Raw genomic sequence first — 10,508 nt, forward strand, 5'->3', positions numbered from 1 at the left:
GGTGGTGGGTTTTGGGGTTGTCTCCTTTGGTGCAGCCACCTTCCCACATTTTGCAGATCTTACACTATCTCAAGACCTTAAATAAGTTGGGTTTAGTTGGTTTTTGGTATGCAGCTGGTTGTGTTAGTGGCTTTACTTGGTCTAACATCTCTCTATCGACGTCAAAGCCATGGGTTCAGCCCTTTATGTTCAGATTTCTGGTTTGGCTCTATGATTTGTTTGTTCAAAGCCATGGCTCTCTCCTATTTTCTACCCCCTTTCCGGTTTGCTAGTTTGGGGTTCTTGGTCAGGCCACTGCTCACTAGTTGGGCCTTTGGTGGGGCATTCCAGTTTGGAATTGCTAATCTGACTTTGTTGTTGTGGAGTTTTATGTTGTACGACCTGATAACTCATGAGTAGTCACCTTGGGAGATCCAACATGGTGGAAGAATGAGCAACTATGAAGCTGACCCAGATAAAAGGATGGGGTTTCCAATGTGGTCGAGGTGCCGCTGGTGGTTGCTTGGAGTTGGTGGTGATAGGGTTATATACTAAAAGCATTATTTTTGGTTTAACTCTAATTCTTTATTTTTGAATGAGAATCATATGGGCAAATGTTATGCATCTTATATATGTTATTAGTTATATGCATGCATCTAATACTTTATGTTGTAGATGATATGGTGTGTGGTGACACACAGAAGATCATATGATCAGTACCTTATAAAGTATAAGTAAACGTTCACAACCTAAATGGATTTGGACAAACTATTGGTACGGTTGTAGTATAATTTGGTATTAGTCTATCTTGACTACAAGATTACACTAGTACACTTTGTGTGTATTGAACAGGACCAAGTGAGGTTATTTCTCTTTATACTAACTATATAAGAGAACAAACACCACTGTTATTATGGATGTTTGTCCTCTTAATTCAGATATAATAACGGGCACTTACGTGCATTGTACATTGCTTTAAATCATCAATGAGTGAGATTCATTTGTGAATCAACAAACTCGGTGGATTAGGTAATGACATTGTATGTAAGGTGTGCTGTTGATTATAGAAAGAATTCGTGACCCGTAGGAAGTCGGGTTGATGATGTCCCCTTGAGGAGCTCATAAGGATTGTCATGTAAACCCTGCAGGTGAATTTAATCCGACATGACAATGAGATTGAGTGGTACTACTCAAGGACATAAGAAGTTGGTTAATGTAGTTGTCAGTAACTTAACTTAATCAACGGGCATTCGATATCTTAAACACGGGGAGATCAACAAGCATATAATCACTACAAGAATACTGAGTATTCGCCACGGCCATTAACCGTGGCTAAAGGCCTTTTCCCACGGTCAAAGCGTTTGTAACGCATCAGAGCCAATGCGCCTGTGGCTAACCTTTTGCGACGGCCAATGGCTGTGGCCAAAGCTTGCTTTTTTCCCACGGTTTTGAACTGTCCCAAGGGCCGTGGTAAATAATCTTTTTGCCACAATTGATGTCCGTGGCTAATCCTTAAGTGAACCGTGGGTATTTATATTTTTGCTAATTGAATGTATTGTTTGGCCACAGTTTAAGGCCGTGGTGAATGTTTTAAATTATTTAAAAAAAAATTGGCCCCACGCTTTTTTATCACCCCCGCTGTTCATACAAAATTCTAACAATCTAAGCAAACCCACAATAACAATAATTCTCCACAATTAAACATGGTTTCGTACTCAATATGTATTGTACAGAAACATTGAACATCATAGAACCAATTAGCAAACCAAACTTGCATAAATAACAAATATAAGAAATTGGAAATATACTATTAAGAATGACTCCCAAAAAATATAAAAACATTACCATAAACAGCACCTAAACTCGTTGGACTATGTTCCCAACCATATATACACAATGCATCAACTACTTCTGATCAAAGTCTATATATTTTGGTTTGCTTCTCTGTACCTCATCATGTATCCTGCCTTAGAGAGTAGGCTTTATAAATATATCTACAGCCATATAAAAACAAACATTAGAACTTCGAAGACAAACATCTACGCTACGCGCAATGGTAACTTCGAATAGTAAATGGTTAGTTTAAAAAGTCATTCTTCACGAATACTTTACTCTGTTATTTTACCCATTTTAAGCAACTCGGTTTCCCTATAATATTGTTAGTTTTATGTTTATATAAAGGAAATGATCAAACCGAAAAACTAAATTTTGCTAACTATTCTAATTCAGATGAATTTAGAAAAAGGACTTGTAGTTGTAGACATAAGATCATACAAATTTTAAGGCTATCTAACTTAAGGGAGCTTTGGTGAACCCTATCCTAGTAGCCATACAACTAAAATAAGTATATATTACCACCAAATTAAAATAAGAATAGTTAATACACTACAGCGTAAAATCTAAAACCAAATGGTTTTGGAATTCACAAAGTGAAGATCCAAAATAGGAGAAGATCATTTAGCATTCATCTGATCAACATAATACTAGAGACTGTAAATCTAAAAAAATTAGTTCAAGCAAAAGAAGAAAATAAAACCACAAACTATCATACCATTTTAATGCACTGTAAAGCTTTCATAAGCATATATATTCGTGAGCCTACCATTTGAAAGAAAAATGACAAACTGCTTGACAAAAAAAATTCTTTTTGACGAAATATTAGCATCAATTGAAGGAACAAGATTAACTTCAAACTATAGATCAACTAAACAATGAGTAATTTCAATGGACTAAGAAAAGGATAAATAAAATATACTTTCATCAAGTAACCGCAAGCACATGCCCTTCTTCTTCCTACCAAATACCTTGTTCCCAAACCTGAAAAATAGAATCGATCACTTTGGTATGGAAATGAGGTACTGAAAATGCTCATACTGAACAAAGTCGCAAATTAAACCAACGTTATACTACAACTTTACATCTAATACACTACAAACACAATCAGCATTCCTTTGCATTTTGAGCCATATCATATATGAATTAGACAAACGAAATGGAACCAGAAAGTGAAGCGATCATTCGGCTTCTTTTGCAACGTCAATTTTTGTATACATGAATGCTCATAAGGATCTTTGTACAAAGGTAACAACGATTACTGTTATGACGAAACCAAAGTGGAATGAAGGCAAGGGAAGAAAAAACCCATGAGAAAGCTCACTAAAATAGCCAATTGGTTTTTATAAACCTATTACTTATTATGGTCAAAATAGCAAACTCTAATTTAACAAATAATTCACTAGAAATCAAGACATCAAGTTGCTTTATGAACTCTCACAAAAACTGAAAACTAACAAAATTTAGCTTCTGATGAAGAAATACCAAAAAATATAAAGTTGCAAAGTCACACAGATTAACAAACGAATGAAGAGAAGATTCAAAACGGAATATGACCAGATTATAAAAAACGGATCTGATTTCGTTAACGAAATAAGCCGAAGAATATTAAATGAACTGAAATTCGTACTACCCATTCAAATCAACAACGAATCAGATAGATCAGGTTCTCTAAGGCTTAATCGATATCTAAATTAAACAATATGATGATAATGGAAAAAAAAAACGAAAAGAGGAATTGAAGAATCAAGACATGGATAGAACAAGCGAGAAAGAGACAGAATTAGAATTGAATGAAGTTGCGCGAAGAGAGAGAGAGGGATACCTCAAAATGGCGATGAATCGGCATTCTCAGCCTTGGTTCATTGGTGAGAGCCGTGAGACGGTGAGAGTTATGCTTTGAGATAGTGGGGCCGACTTAAGAAACTGATCATCTACAATACATGGGCTTATAACAGCGGCTAACAATAGTACCACTGTTACGGTTAATCATTAACATCGACGCTTCCAAGATACAACCTAAAAGAGTAGGGAGTTCGGTCAGAGACTAGAAAAATATGAAATCCTCCTTACTTTCCAGTGTTTTTCTGAAGTTCCTGATAGATTACTGTCAAATAGCTTCTTCTGTCGCTTCATTGTAAGATCGGCATACGAAGGTGTCAGCACTAAGAAAGCAAATCGGACAATAACAATAGATCAGTACTAAGTTAGAAGCAAACTAAGCATCAGGCCCTAAGCCAACAAAATGGGATAGTAACGTAAGTGTCATCACTGAATCGGGTACATCTGGCTTGGTGGAAACTAGGTCTGCTTGTCAAACAAGAACTCCGTTATTTAGTCCCCTCTAAGCAGGCTCAGGATATGGGCAGCGCATATGACAGGCGATCCTTCTTAATAGAGTACCAGACTTCTCACACGGCTATATGACCAAAGATCAGCTCTCCGACCCTTAGCTACTTTGAAACAACACATTTCACACTGAAAAGAAAAGAGCTTAATGATGCCATAGTCTGTACACGCCTGACTTATCCCTTATTCAGGATTGGTTATTTTCTCATACCGAAACGAACTTAGTTTCCCTAATTCCAACCGGAGCGATGTTGGGAACTTGCACTCCTGATAACAAAAGCTGGATTCCTTCTGCTGCGAAACGTATCTATTTGTTGGTTGATTGGCTTGTGGTGCTGCTCTAACCACGCTGTGGAGTTGAACCACAGTTCTTCCTTACCTTTCGTGGTGAAATTCCGCTTCCCTTTTTCATAGCTATTATGGAGGAACCGCTGCCCTCACTCAATTCGAATCTCGAAATCCCGATCTGGAAATGCTTATTATGGTACCATAGGTCTTAGTATGGCGCTTAACTGATCACTATTTTGAGCAAAGCAGTGGCAATTATGGGCCCGGGTAAGATTTGGTGCGTGAGCGAAAAATGAAAATTTCATTTGTTACGGTTATCAAATTGCCCGAGACAAAAGAACTTCTAAAACAGTGACAAAAGGCTAAATATGTACTAGCGCAATACCTCAAAATCTTTCAACTTTATAATGGGGTAAGACCAAAGGGAAAAAAAAAGGTTATGCTAGTACCTTATCAACACCAGTACTGCTGGGAATGATGCAGCCCTTCCACCTCTCCAACCTTTGATTGATGGCCATCCACAGTCTTCTGCGTGGCTGCACAATAGAAGAAATTAATTAAAAAAATAATTTAATGATTTTTCCCTCAATATAAGAAAAATCAAAAAAAAAAAAAAAAAAAAAAAAAAAAAAACCTAACTAGGAGTGAACAGTGGTCACAAGACCCTCAACAATGCCAGACTTGTCATTGATGACGTGTTCAACATGACAGACAATGAGAAAAACAACCTCCACACAAAAGATATAAAGTAGATCAACCAATCCAATTGATGCAAAACGTATTAATTTGGAAACTTTGGCAAGGGGAGTAAGACAGTTGGTAGTACGTGCAGCTATACATTTGAGACAATGTGGATGTCAGATTTGTATCCACACCCTGAACAAACATATGAGCATCTTTGCTTTGGGCAGAAATGATAACCTATTTTGCACCACCCAGATCACCAAGACATCCAAAACAAAGGCAATATAATTTTAAAATAGGCAAAAAATATATATATATACTTAACCACAAATGAAGATATGAAAGTTATATTCTCAACTCCTTCTCTTAAAATGAACCAGTAAAATGCCAATCATTTCTAACCTTCAAGTTAATAAACCGCTTTTGTCCTTGTCGGTGAACACACCAGTCGACTCAACAACGAATTCAGCTCCAGTCTCGCCCCAAGGGATCTCCTTAGGGTTTCTTTATTTAAACCAGAACAAAATTAGAAGGCAAAAAGGTAAATCTACACAATAGTGATAATAGCAAAGTAGCAAACCTAATAAATTTTGCTGGTCAAATCAAAATGCATTTTGAAAGGTTTTGTTCTGTCTTAGAAAATGATCCCTCACAAACATGCAAGTTCAATCAAAACAATGATGCCACGCAAGTTCAATCAAAACAATGATGCCACAACCCAAGCTATAGAAATTTCATCGAATTTACATTGTACACTAATAGGTTTTCTTGAAGTCCAGGCATTTTCTTAGTATATGTAGCATCAGATCTAATATTCTGTAGCAAAAATTTTGAACTGAACTTACATCTACTTATCATTTTGATGTATATAAGTTATACATTAATATCACGAAGGGTTATTTCAAGAAGAAGCACGACCATTCAGGATAAGTACAAGAACACCATTAAAATCAGAAAATCAAACACTAAAAAACATAATAACAATTATATAGAATTATAATAAATAACCGATTATAAGGTTTAATAACAAACAACTATTTAAAATGAAACATATCACACACTTTTATGCTTAGCCAAAACCCATTTTAAAAAAAAAATTGAAACCCTAAATATTTGTTACCTTCGTTAAAGCAAGCTTTCTTCCAGATTGAGCAATTTTGCGTTGAAATAATGATTAAAGGCTTGTCCTTTTGGGTGCCCAAACAACTAACTTGAAAAACCCCTAGTAGATCAACCAAAAAATAAATATCATCAGTCAGGAATTGAGAGAAAAGAGAGAGAAAAGGACGAAAAAAATACTTCAGTTGGCTCTTGGTGGCAGCACCAACACACCCATTTTCTCTCTTTTGTTTACTCAAGAGTAGACAAAGTGAAAGAATCACTTGACCTAATGAGCGCGAGGTGAGGGAAAAAATATATGCTTGTCTTGTCCTGGAATAAGAGACGAAGGGGAAGGAAAGATTTGTTAGAGGAGAGAAGATAATTTCATATTTTAGAGAGGAAGAGTTTTTCTGGAGCACTCCTTTGATATTTGATAATAGTTTTACATCTCCGCTTATTTTCACGACGGTTTAATGTGATCTGAACCAGACATCAAAAACCAAGTCCAATCCAACGGTTGAAAAAACAATAGACACAACCGTGGCCAAAATGGGAAGTGAGACCCAAATACACAAACAATTCCCCACGGCCACCGAAAAATTTGGCCACGGCTATGGGCCGTTGGATCCTGGCAACAGCTAATAACCGTGGCTAAAGCTTGTTTGTACCTGTGGCCAAAGCTCAATTTTTTGTAGTGAATATGGAGCCCATAAACGTAACACGTAATTTGGGATTAGGGCGGTAGTGTAACAATGGCCTTTAGTGGAATAAGTCATTTGTTGACGGACTTAGGCCGTGTGTTCAGGGCGAACATGAAAACCCAAGCCCGTTAGGATACCTAACCCTAATTTCTCCTCATGGTCCCTGTTGTAGACTATATAAAGAAACCCTTTCTTCTTGGCCGAATTCACTATTCAGTGGTTGGAAAAAGAGAGGCAAAGAGAGAGAGAAAAGGCTGGTAGATTGTTGCCCACACAACATCCATTCTAAGGATATGAATACAACAGAAGATCAAGAGGTTGCTGATTCGTATTCTCAGAGATATCACAGCTGATCTAAAGGTATGTTTCTAACCAAAATCATGAACACCCTTTATTCCGTTACGCTTGGGTTTTTCGCGGTTTGTAGTAAATCATTACATGAAACCATAACGGTTCCTACAGGTGGAGTCTATGTCGAGACTACCATATATTTACAGCTTATGTTGGTTTCAACTGTACTAATTTCTATTTTCGTTTCTTGTTTTCAGTTTGATGTTAATTGTTATGATTGTAAGAATTTACATACAAATTAATACAATCAGGGCAGGTTATCGGAAAAAAAAAGTTGGGGACTTACTCAAAATGTGAAAATATTTCTTCTAAATTATTCAACACATAGTATTGAGCCTTATTGAAATCCTTCGCACTAAGTTCGATAATTTGGGGAGCTTGTCACACCCCGAATTTCGACAGAATTCGGAAAAACATTATTTGTTCCCGACTCTTCAATCTCCGAGGTGTGACGCATTCTCCACTTCCAAAAACCCATAAACAGTTTAAATATGCGGATAATTAAAACCAATAAAAATTTTAACTTAAACAAAAGTCCTCTTCATTACAAAAATTTACAAATAATATTAGGTTACAAATCTCTTTTCAATAACTCTTTATTTAAATACAACTGAAAATATAAAACAACATTTGTCTCAACTAAAAATCTATTACACCTTAAGGAAACACAAAACATATCTTGAAGGCGACGCTAATGCAAACCACAAGCAGCAACCAACCTTCTTCAACATGAAACATGTCAAGACTTATCAACTATATATGTTCATTGAATGAACACACCCGATAAGCAAACATGCAAATCGGGTCAGCATTATAAAAATGCTGGTGTGAGTAGCCATAAAATACAACATATACTTATACATATATTTACACAATCTATAAGGCAGTTAGTTCCTCCACCGAGGCGCCTTAACTTTTAACGACTAATACAACATCCTTAAGTACAATAATTAAAGCAGGTAGTTCCTCCATTGAGGCGCCTTAACTTCCCACTAATCACACAACAAACCATACGCATAATAAAAAGGCATTTCGTTCCTCCACGAGGCGCCTTAGGTTCTAACTAAACTATAACCAGCCAAGCATATACAATCGTCTATCTAAAGATATATCATTAACCAACATATTACCATAATTATATTAATTAAGGCTTTCTTTGTGTGTCCCTAAAATCACGTCGTATCAATGTCTTACCTAGTTTCCTGGCTACCACAATCGCCTTCCCGGCCCGAACATGTACATCCCATGCCTCCCCTTACATAATGAACCACTCCGTGCGTAACTACCATGAGGCGAGATGCCGCGACACCAGGTAACCCTCACACGAAAAGCCATTATGTAAGTAATCTGCCACTATTCAAAGATAAAATATCGCGGCGTCTCGTTCTATTTTGCTTAACGGAATAATCAAGCCACTATTCGCCCGAAGGGCCATTCAGATTCACTGAAACGCCGGAAGGGCCAATCACATTACTTACGCCGAAGGCCATTCAGATTCATTGAAAGCGCCCGGAAAGGGCCAATCACATTAGTTACGCCCGGCGGCATTGATTCACCTAAAACACACCGGAAGGGCCAAATCACATGAGTTGTGGTAGCTAGGTTCTAGGATTTTCGTTACGTAATTTATTCAAGTGTCATCCATTTATGACTCATAATAATTCCACTATATCACATGCAGGTCAAATACCTTATTGCACTAAGCCACAATATTTAGAAATATCTCAATTATATCTCGTAACCACTTTCATTCTTTCACGTGCTAATATATTATTGCACTACGCTACAATCCCGTGGGAAATATCCACAAATACTCTACTAGCATCTCACAGATAAAATAATGGAGTGTCTATACATTTATTTCTCCAAAACTATTGCAGTTAATATATATATATCCCAACATATTATATAATGTCACAATATCAACGTCAAATCTTAATTAGATAATGGCAAGCAAATTTATACAAGCTTCCACAGCATTTTAGCATTTGATTTGTCTATACCATTTACAACATAAAACGTAGCACAATTAAACAGTCTACAGTCCACAATCAAATCCCAACAATCTAAAGTCTATGAATCTAAGTCCGTATGCAGTTTAATACTCATAAAAACATATATATCAAATTCTTATTATCAGAATTCCCCTCTGGTTACGTGCCAATATTTATATGTTTTACGCACTACTTACGTCAAATCTTAATTAGATAATGACAAACAAGGTTATACAATGTTCGACAACATTTTATTACTACATTTGTCCATATTCTTAAATATGTGAAAATCTAGAAAAAAAAATCAATGATCAATGGTCAAAGTCAACGGTCAATGGTCAACGGTCAAAGTCAACACATCATTGTCAAACTCAAACTGTCGTTTCCATGTCCAACAGGTTCAGGGTCATAGCCATAGTTCATGGCTAAGGTCAAAGGTGCATGGTTCATGGACTCATGGCTAAGGTTATGGTTCAGACCCAACTAGAAAGGTCTAAAGGGAACAGATCCACTTAAAACCAAAATGACCCAGCCCACAAAAATAAAAGAAAACCGGCCCATGTATACCAAAAACTAGAACTAGCCCCAGCCAAAAACAAACTAAGGTCCGGCCCCAACACAACTAATTAGTTTGGCCCAAAACCGAAATAGAACTCGGCCCACAACTAACATAAAAATCGGCCCAAAACTAAAATAGATTTTTTGCCCAAACAAAACCAACTAAGGCCCAACAAAACAAAACCCATTGGCTTTGGCCCAAGGCCAAGCCCCAGGCCCAAACCGGTCTTCTCCTTCCTCCAGCAGCCTCTACCACCAGCCCAAATTTTGGCCACCACAATCTCCACCATCTCTCCTCTTCATCATATCAGTTTTAACCCAAATCAAAAACCAACCAACTTTCGTAAACACAAAATCCTCAAATCATTCAATCTATATTTTTCTTCAAACTAGATCTAAAATTTTCCAATGCCATTAACAGCTTCTTCAAGCTTCAATCAGCCCCTTTCCAGCACCCATTTAACCAACAATAACCAAACAAATCTAACCTCACCACAAAAGTTCAAAACCAACGAGCGGGAGGATGATGACGCGCCATTGCGCTTTGTCGAAGCTTCAAGCTTCCAACAGTACCCAAATTCGTCATTCAATCCCCCACTAACCCACTACATTACACCATCACCAACAATCCCTTCCAAGCCGACGAATTTAGAATCAAAACAACATAATT

General features: G+C 37.0%; 1 long non-coding RNA gene across 1 annotated transcript; it reads right to left on the bottom strand.

Moving 5' to 3' along the window:
- Positions 1-1,657: 1,657 nt before the first annotated feature.
- Positions 1,658-4,788, bottom strand: LOC147493018 (uncharacterized). The gene is made up of 3 exons (XR_015198558.1): positions 3,638-4,788; positions 2,735-2,796; positions 1,658-1,973 (listed from the first exon to the last, which is right to left on the bottom strand). It is a non-coding gene; the product is annotated as an uncharacterized LOC147493018 (long non-coding RNA).
- Between the last annotated feature and the right edge of the window lie 5,720 nt (positions 4,789-10,508).

Source organism: Coptis chinensis, chromosome 6 (genome assembly GCF_015680905.1).
Source record: "Coptis chinensis isolate HL-2020 chromosome 6, ASM1568090v1, whole genome shotgun sequence".
In the NCBI taxonomy this organism is placed as follows: domain Eukaryota; kingdom Viridiplantae; phylum Streptophyta; class Magnoliopsida; order Ranunculales; family Ranunculaceae; genus Coptis; species Coptis chinensis.